The sequence below is a fragment of the Gossypium raimondii genome, chromosome 2 (assembly GCF_025698545.1).
Source record: "Gossypium raimondii isolate GPD5lz chromosome 2, ASM2569854v1, whole genome shotgun sequence".
In the NCBI taxonomy this organism is placed as follows: Eukaryota; Viridiplantae; Streptophyta; class Magnoliopsida; order Malvales; family Malvaceae; genus Gossypium; species Gossypium raimondii.
This window is the reverse complement of record NC_068566.1, coordinates 20,867,067-20,877,594: the sequence shown is the minus strand read 5'-3', so window position 1 is coordinate 20,877,594 and position 10,528 is coordinate 20,867,067. Positions and strand designations below refer to the sequence as shown.

At 33.4% G+C, this 10,528-nt stretch overlaps 1 long non-coding RNA gene across 1 annotated transcript; it reads left to right on the top strand.

Annotated features, from left to right (window-relative positions):
* Positions 1 to 6,328: 6,328 nt before the first annotated feature.
* LOC128034658 (uncharacterized) lies at positions 6,329 to 6,972 on the top strand. The gene is made up of 2 exons (XR_008190785.1): positions 6,329 to 6,459; positions 6,751 to 6,972. It is a non-coding gene; the product is annotated as an uncharacterized LOC128034658 (long non-coding RNA).
* Positions 6,973 to 10,528: the final 3,556 nt, after the last annotated feature.

Sequence of the window (10,528 nt, the reverse complement as noted above, 5' to 3'; positions counted from 1 at the left end):
TCTGAAATCTTCAATCTATTCCACTGCCAACCAGGGAGATAGAATTATGGCTTCAATGTACTCCACTGTAACCATAGGGAGGTAAAATCTGCCATCTTCGATTTGCTCCACTAATGCCTAGGGAGATAAGATCTGAAATCTTCAATCTATTCCACTGCCAACCAGGGAGATAGAATTAGTATCTTCGATCTCCTTCGTTGTCGATGCAGGAAGGCAAGATCTGCTACTTTCACTGATCTGTTCTCCGGAGAACATGACCTGTATAATGAACCTAATTATGCCTAATGATTAGGATGGCATGATCAAAATGAATCAAATGCTCCTAACTAGACATGTGTGAATGGTGTTTGCATGAATGCAAAATTTTACTCTCCGAGAATGATCCCGCTTAGGTTGTCATTACTCGAAGTTTATTAAAGTCGTATCCCTGACGTGCTACAACGTCTTTTGTTCGGATCACATCTCCAAATAAACGCTTGATCAAATTGTCCCTCACTGTAAACCTCAAAGTTTCATCCATTAGGACGTAAAATTTGTACCATCTTTCTCCCGCTGTAACCCAAGGGTAGAAAATTTTGGTCTTTTCTCAATCCTCATCTATCGCAATTCAAGGATGCAAAATGTGAAGCTCTTTGGTCTTTCATACCAATCTCAGGGTGTCATACCCAAATGCCTATGCACGAATGAAGGATTCTTCTCTCCAAAGAAACCCCTTTTTATTACTTGGTGATTATTGCTTGCTTGTTCATCTAAGCCTTGCCACCAACCTATCATCCTGTCATTTTGTTCAATGTTTTTGACAACAAAATCAAAAAGAAAGTCCTAATTTAGACTTTTCCTTCTCAGATTTCCAACCTTTAAACCTGGTGCGTTCTAAACAACAGTCCTGTTTCAGGCTCCTATATTGTTTAGAAACTTCTAGAGTAATATGCAAAACTTCCATTGTGAAAGTTTTATTAGTCCATTAATCATTATTCCAATGCAACATGCTTGCAAAAAGCTCATAACAATGGATAAGAATAAAGTTAGTTTTGAGCATAGCCCGAAATGAATAAATTATCAAAAATAGTAAAGAAAGATAACAAAGAAATTGATTAGGAATGCGTATCTTGGAAAAGAATGAAGTATTCCAAGAATAACAAATTCAAAATAAATAGTATGGAGACGAGGTGCCCCAGATGTCGCAGCTTGAACTTCTCTGTACAAACTTCTTGAAGACCATTTTGAGTTTGACATGTGTTTAGGAGATCTACATTACTCTGTCGATGCCCCAAGATGTCGCGTACCCTTTCCTCACCGACTAAGGCATATCAAGATCACAAGATGTCCCATTCTAATCAACATTTGAGCTGCTCTGATTACCTCATGCCCATTTTGACCAATATTTGAGCCGCTCTTTTCGGGTTTTCAACTCAAATCCCCTTTGGTCTAAGGCACCCTTTGCGGGTTTTCACCTTAGCCTCTCAACTTTTACTTTTTCCAATTTTCATTTTTTATTTTTCACATTTTTTTTCTTCTTTTTTTTTGTGACTCAAAGTGCCCTTTGCAGGTTTTTACCTTGGTCCTCTCCTTCTTTAAGCGAAGCATTTCTTAATTGATTCTGAGTTTACAGGATTAGACAAGTTTTTACTATCCGTCTCACTCAAAATCAGTGCTCCTCCAAAAAAGGTCTTCTTTACAATATAAGGACATTCCCACTTTGGCACTCATTTTTCTCTAAAATCCTTTTGTAGAGGAAGGATCTTTTTCAATACCAGGTTTCCCTCGTGGAATTTTCTGGGACGAACCTTTTTGTTGTAAGCTCACATCATCCGTTTTTGGTACATCTGACCGTGACGAATAGCCTTTTTTCCTTCAATTAAGTTCAACTGATCTTATCGAGATTGGACCTTCATCTTACTTCAGCTCAGCCAATACCCGGAGAAAAAGAATTTCAACTTCAATGGAAAACTGTGATAAGCTAAAGAGAAAGGCATTGCCCCAGCGGGGTTCTTTTTCTTTTTTTTTTTCTTTTTTTTTTCTTTTCCCCTTTTTTTCTCTTTTTTTTTGGATTGAATCTGCACTTATAGGATTAGGCAAGTCCTGGTCATCTCTTTCGATCAGAATCAATATTATTCCAGATAAGGTCTTCCCCATAACTTCTACTTTCATTTTGTATATGAAAGATCTTCTTTGGCATCAGGTTTCTCTCATAGAGCCTTTTGGGGCGAAATTTAACTATGACGAGAAAATTTTAGATCTTCCTCTTCAATTAGGATCAAATCTAACAAAAATACGGAAAAAATTACAACTTGACTTCAACGGAATAAGCCAGAGAAGAAGGTATTGCCCCGGTAAAGAATTCTAACTACATCGTTCATGATGTGAATCTTGAACATACTGCAGATTTTTGACGTTGTCTTTGTTGCTCAAATTACAATATCGATTTAACTCGGCACGCCCCGGTATGACCATGCGATAACATCTTTGAACTCTCAAGTAACTTAACAAGGTCTTGCTTCATTTCTCCGGTTATGCATGTTCTCTTAAAGTCACAATCTCCATTGTCTCTTCAGGAGGTAAAATTTGCTCTCTTTTTGCTCTACCATCCTCAACAAGTCTGGAGATAGGCTACGATCTATGTCATCTTCAAAGTCAGGAGATCCCTCTAAACACATGTCTTGCTCAAAAAGAGATTCTAAATCAGAAAAGTGTCATTCATGTCATTGATATCTGGGGGCCCATAATAAATATCAAAGAATATACAAAAGAATGTTTAGATTTATGAAGAACTATCTATACAATATGATTATGAATGAATGAATGATGTGGAAGAAAATCCAAAAGAATGAAAGAATAACTATTCAGATAGACTGAAAGAATATTGGTTCAAAAATGATTGCAAGGATGCATTTCATTAAAATAACGACATTTAGACATGAGCCTACTTCACAAAGGAATTCTTATTGCCTCTAGGCTAAAAGCAACAAGTGTGTTTTGAACATTGCTCTAAATAAGCCCTAAATACTACAAATATTTCTTCCGCAGTTCGATTGTTTAAAACACTCCTAGGTTTACAAAGGTGGATATCTAATAAGGTCCCTTTTCGATTGTGTCTTCATCTATGACATTGATGTGAACACTTCCCAACATCTCTTCATACATCGCATTCACCTTATTGTCAATCATGATTGGGTAGCGGATTTTCTGCATTAGATGAGTCACCCAACTTGACAATACCCATGTTGATGAATTTTCAACTAGCTTTTTGAAGGTAATGCAATTCTCTATTGAGTGCCCTGTAATTCCCGCGTGGTAGTCACATTGCGCGTTCGCATCATACCACTTAGGATACGGAGGTTGTGGAGGTTTTAAGTAATGAGGAGCAACAACATGCGCATCGAACAAGCTTTGATACAACTCTTTATAGGACATCGGAATTGGTGTGAACTAGAGCTTCTCAGTACCTGGCTTTACACCTGATTCTTGTCTTGATGAACCCTGCTGATTAGTAACCACCTTTCTTGGCTGATTCACCGTAATCGATTTGCTGTATGTGTTCACGCTGTTCACCTCATTTTCTTCTTCCTTTGGGGTTTGATTTCTGTTATTTCCTCCGGCATCAATCTTTCCGCTCCTAATAGCACTCTCAATCATCTCACCACTCATAACTATGTCAGAAAAGCCCATTGTGGAATTTCCCAACATATGTGTGATGAATGGGGCCTTCAACGTATTTATAAAGAGCATCACCATTTCTCTTTCAAGGAGCGGTGGTTGGACCTGAACTGCAACCTCCCTCCATCTCTGAGCGTACTGTCTGAAACCTTCATTCGACTTCTTCTCCATGTTTTGCAAAGTAATTCTGTCAGGAACCATTTCTGCCACATGACTGTACTGCTTCATAAAAGCATGTGCCAAATCCCTCCAGTAACTAATCTTAGCACGGCTCAATTGATTATACCATTTAGACGCTGCCCCCGTGAGGCTATCCTGAAAACAGTGTATCAATAACTGCTCATTATTGACATACCCAGCCATTCGTCTACAAAACATGGTAATGTAGACCTCAGGGCAACTGGTCCCATTATACTTCTCGAATTCTGGTATTTTGAACTTGTGAGGTAGCACCAAATCTGGTACCAAACTCAGATCTTTAGCATCAATCCCACCATATCTCTCAGTACTTTCCATTGCCTTGAACTTCTCTTCGACCCACTTCCATCTTTCTTCAAATTGCTTTGGCAATTCTTCATTTGTTTTTTCCTTTTCGACCACCTCATCGAAGTCAGGGACTACAAGATTGACGGAAATATTCTCAGGGCTAGAGCCTGATCCAGTTTGGTAATTCATCGCCTTTGAAGTATCGGCCTGAAATTGCTGAGGCCTAATGGTAACAGAAGATTTACGCGGGCACATTTCCACTTGGGGCTGCACATCTGGGGGAGTGAAGCCCGGAGGATACTGGAGTCCATCCTCGCCTTCCTCCTCAATATTTGTTACAGGGCTCCTTCCCTTATCCTTTCCGTCAATTAAGAGCTGAGTTAACTGGGTTATCATGCTTCCTTGGGATTCCTCCATTTTGTCCATCAACTTCTGCTGAATTTTTTCAAGCTGTTCCTTCATTTGTTGCTGGAGCTGATCCTGCATGTCTTTTTGAAATTGCTCGAGCTTTTCTAATCTTTGATCTATATTCTTTGATTTCGCTCTTGTACCGTAATGGGGCTGGGTTGGCTGGTTGGTTTCCAGGTTAATTGAAGAATAATTTTAATTGATTAGGCTCTTTTGGTGGATTTTAGTGCATATGATGAGATTAATGCAAATGCATGAGATGAATGCAAAAAGAGACGTTGATTCTGATTCAATTCCATTTAGAAAACTTTACTAGAAGACAAATTTCTTTACATAAATCGGATATATATATACGGCTTTGCCCTCATACTCTAGGCGAAGACATCTTCTCCTTCTTCATCTGGATGCTAAGATAAATCTTGCGAATTCTTCAAAAGGGGTATCTCCTCTACCTCCCTTTTTACTTTATCCTGGTTATAATCCAACGTCTGCGCATCCTCGTAAGGGTTATCAGCTTCTTTAAGGAGGTTGAAATGTCAGAAACTCTTAAATAATCATCTTGACCTTGAGGCACGAAGTAAAGTCATGTATTCCTCCATCACCCTTCTAGCGTTTCTTGGAATATATTCAGGCAGCCGTATTATCTTCCACTTTATCAAGAAACCCATTTCCCATGATAAACTTTCTGTCTAGCAACCGAATACGAAACGCCTCTTTATAATGGAATGCCATGTAATTGTAATGCCATGCAATCAGAGTTAAACACAAAAAGTCAGTAACAATTAAATACAATACAACCAAGAAATAGTAAAAACTCCTAATTAGGTGTCTACTAAGGTTCAAAGTAATTCTACCTAGGGTGGGTTCAAAAATTATAAAAAGAACATAATCATAAAATATAATGAGTTGTCATAAAAATAAAACGTAAGCATAATATATTAATAATTATGAAAATATAGGTATATATGTATATATAAAATATATGGAAAATATATTTATAAAAGTTTTGAATAATATATGTATATGCATATATGTAAAAAATATATATATTTTAATTTCTTTTAAAAAATGAAAAACGATGTGAAAATCATAAAATGTAAGTATATGTACGTATGCATATAAAACTAAGAAAAATAAAGTAATAATGAAGTATATGATTTGTACATAATATAAAAATGTATAAACATATGAATTATAAAACATGAAAACATAAATAATTATAAAAATATGAATGTATATAATATATATATAAACTATATATATATATATAAAATATGGTAATAAAATATATACGCACTATATATATATATATATTTAAAACATTTAGAAATAAAAAATATACACATATATTATAAAGTACACATGCGTGTATATATGTAAGTATAATAAATATAATAATAATAGTAATAATAAAAATAATAATAACTATATTAATAAAATAAACTAAAAAAACTTAAAATGAAATATTATGGATTAAATTGAAAATAATTGAAGTTTCAGGGGCAAATCTAAAATAAACAAAACACCAATGGATCAAATGGAACATGCAGTTAACAGTGGAGGACCGAAAGTGAAATTAATCCCTCCGTCCAAAACTCCACGCAGCAATGGATTAAAATAAAACAAATTCAACATTTCATGGCAAAATTTGAAAACAAACCACAATGATTTTGAAATGATGGGATAAAATGAAGGATTAAAACGCAAATAACCCATCAGTGTTTAAAACCATTTTCATCTTCAATTAAAAGCTTACTCTGCAGCAGCAATAGGCGCAAAATTGCTTCATCTTCCTTTTTCTTTTTTAAAACAACAGAGGGAAGAAAGAGGGATCTGCTAGGCCTTCTTTAAAGCCCTAACTATCGCCACGCCACCGCCGTTCAAGCTTCGTCGCCGACTCCAATTCAGGTAAGTTTCGTCCTTTTCTTTTTGCTTTTTCTTTTGCACCAAAAATAGAGAAGCAAAGAAAGAAAAAGTAGATAAATAAATAAAACACAAAGAAAATTACCTTCAAAAATTGTTTTTGATTCTTTGTTTGTATTTCAGTATTTTTCCAATACAAGTTTTTTCTCTTTTTAGTACAAAATTTTTCTAACCCCAAGTTACAGAAAATCATTGGCCTTTATATAGCCCTCCCTAAATCCTTTTACAACTGTTTTGCTGTGTGTATATCCTATTAGTGTTGTCTGTGGCTTGCAGATGTATGAGCGTTGTGCGAGTGGACGTGCCAGTGAAGATGTGGGACAGTTTGGGAGGCTGCCGAATGTGGGTCGTGCACGGCACTGGAGGTTGCTGCGACGTGGGGTGGCTACTGCTAAGTGCTGCTTAGGGTTAGGCTAGGGTTAGCAACACTTGGGCCTTATTGGGCCAAATGCAATTGGGTCAAGATTGGCCCAAGTTTTATTGGATTTGATTGGTTAATTTGGGCCTCGGGTTAAAATTGGCTATTACAAGAGTTATACAATATTCAAACAATAACAATAAAATAGTAATAATATAATAGCAATACAACATTAAACAACACCAGGGAAAAAATTTTAGGCAAATTTAAGTCGAGCCATGGCAAAAAAATCTCTTACTCGAGGCTTGACTCAATTTAAATGGACCTTATTTTTTGTCCAAGCTAATTTTTCAGGCTTATATTTTTGTCCAAATTTTTTCACTTTCCAAGAAAGCCTTCAAATTAGGTCAGGACTCATGATGAGTTTTAATTTTCTAACTTGCTCTCTCCAAACTTGAAAGGCCTAGCAGTTTGACAATGGGGGAGAGAGAGGGGAGAACGATGGTGGGAGGGAGGGAAAATATTTTTTTTTAATATTTATTTTTAATTAATATTAATATTAATATAAAATTAGAAGATAATTGCTAATGTGTCAGGATATAATTGGTCAATAGGTTTTTTCTTTAATAATATTAAGATTTGGAATGATTTAGATAATGGTGGAATAGTTTAAGTACCATCCCTGATAAAAAAAATTAAATACCAAATGGAGAAAAATATGTGCAATTTATCAATTAAACTTTCTTTTTATATTTGTCTTATTTCTTCCACGTAGTATTATTAAAACAAAAAGATAAACTACTTAATTAATCACTCAACCTTTTAAGCTCTTTTATTTTAATCACTCAAAATATCCTTTTAAATTTGGTGACCAACATTAGAAAAAATTATCATTTTAATCACCGGACGTGAATTAACTATTCACATGATCACTTTTAACTTTTTATTTTTACTCTCATCTTCCTCAGCAACTTACCTGTAGTATATGAAAAATCACAAGTTGATTTCTACTGAAGATTAAACAAGCAGGGCTGTGATATGCCCATCAAGAGCTGATGGGGGAATTCAAAAATATTCTTCAAGTTGGGAGATTAATTTCATGGCATCCAAAGAAAGATGAGATGGGTTTGGTTTCATTCCAAAAAAAAAAAAAAAAACAACCGCTATTTGGGTGGGTTGATTTTATTTGAGCTCTATGCAAAAGTTTCAACCTTTTACATAATAATGAATCCTTTCATACATGTAAGATTTTAACGATGTTTGAGAAAAAAGTGAAAGGATCGAATCACATTGAAGTATTTAGTTGTCCAATTGTTCATATTTCACAGATTACGTTTTCTATATAAAAGTATTGGTAAAATTTTCAAAAGGTTAGCAATTATTTGCAAGCAAAGCTCATGAGGGAGTAGGTGAAAAAAAAAAGCATTTAAATTCTAAATTAAACAAAGACCAAAAACATTGAGAAGAGATGTTCTGAGATTTCAATTGTGGGAAAGAAAAAAATAAGTGGGGTTTATTTAGATTTGGTTCGGGTTAGAGATAGACTATAAGAAAATTAAAATTAAATTTGTGTTTTTTCTCAATTTTAAATTAGATTTGTAGATGTATAGGAAAATTGATAATTTTGAGTTAAGTAAAATATAGTTAAAAGTGATTATTTGGCATTTACCGTTAATGACGATCACGGATTTAATATTTAGATGATTAAAATAATAATATCTTTTAATGTCAGTGATTAAATTGAAAAAAATTAATGATCAAAATGAGAACATTTGAAAAATTGAGTGGCCAACTAGATAGTTAACTCAAACAGAAAAGGTAGCTTTGCTCAAGTACTGTAATTGTAATTGATGATATCTACGACCAGAAAATAAATATGGACAATACATTTTTTTATAGAGAAATATACATTATCCTAATTGGAACTGTTATGATTCATTCATGTTTTGCGTTGAGTTGAATATTTATTTGTATTAAAATTATAGAGTAAAAATTTGAAAATTAAATATACTCTAATCAAAGTTTTCAGAATCAAAATTGTGTTCGAGCTAATCAGACCACTGCTTTGTATGGTTCAATTAAATAAATCATTAAAAAAATAAAACAAAAACATTTTTAAAAAAATTGGTTCAATCGATTTTTTAACCTAATTCTATCGACCCATTTGGTTTGCGGGTCAACTAGTCTAATGCCTCTCTCCCTAGAACCTTTGTCAATTTGAACGGTTCAAACAATCAAGACTCTAAGTCTCTACACTTTGTAAATTTGTAATTTAATCTTCCAACTTTAATTTTCAAGATTTTGGTCTCTTAACTTTATGGACTTAAAAGTATGTTTATAAATTATATATAATCACGTAATATTTTAATTGAAAAGCTAACGATATTAACTATTTGAACTAATTAATAAAATTATAAAAATCTAGAAACCAAATTATGTTAGAAATTAAAGTATAATGATTAAATATCAAATTTAAGCATAATAAAAAACTAAAATTAAAATTAATCGTTTTTCATCAAACGAAAAAAAAAAAAAAAGAGTTTGTGTGTCACGTGTCTCAAGAAAGAAAGTTGAAATTTAAGCATAATAAAAAGACTAAAATTAAAAATTAACCATTTTTCATAAAATAAAAAGAGCTAGAAGTTGTGTGCCACATCCTTTAATATATAGGTATATAGATGTTAATCACCTACTAAGTATTTTCATTTTCAAATCTATTCTTTAGATAACCACTTAATATTTTGATAAATAAAATCTTTAATTTTAATTTTCTTTTTTAAACCCTTAACTCCAATAAACCTAAGCTTTTAAATCTTAAATCCTAAAAATAAAAATTATAAAAATTTAATTGAATAATTTTGTCTCTATTCTTGATAATCAAAATCTAAATGAAATAATAATGATTTAAACAAATCATTTAAAGGTCCCTTCAAATTCCACTAACGCTTCAATGTGGTAAGATTTTGATCTTTTTTAAGAGTTGTTTTCTCCAATCTCACTACACCTCCATTGGAAATGCTTTCATGCCAAATATTGGTATACATAAATTTCAAATCAAATATTGATTTGGAAAAACTGGATTCAAATTTTATTTATAACTTTAAAAAGAAGTTACAATCTCTAGATTTCTTTATTACAAAGAAAACTCATTTTATTCTTCTCTCTAGTATATCTTTGATCCAAGAGTTGTTTAAACTTGATCTTGAAAGGATGTGTGTTGTTTCAAGTGTCAATAAGAATAAGCAAAAAAGTGAAGGTTGTATGAAGGTTTTACCTAGTGAACCAATTTCGAACTAGGACATGTAAGAGATATTATGGTGTTATGGTGAGGCTTATATTTATGGATTTACAGTGAAAGAGTTTAATACATTGCCAAAAGGTTGTCTTGTGTATGGAGTCATGAATGATTAAATGAGATAAACTTTGACCACTGACAGTTACCTCAGGTTTCTACTTGCGATGGCTGAGTCAGTAGAACCCTGAGGGTAGGATCGGGAGACTATGCTTCAGTCTAAAACTAAAAAGGGTCAGAAAATCTCCTAAATTATTTATGAAATCATGACACTTTTGGGTAGTTAATAATGTCACTAGAAATGACCTAGAAAAGGGAATTGAAGAATATGATAATGACAAAGTGACTAATTTGAGTGAAATCGAGAAATGGTTAAATGTGAGTAGAAGTGTAAAAGTGAAAGA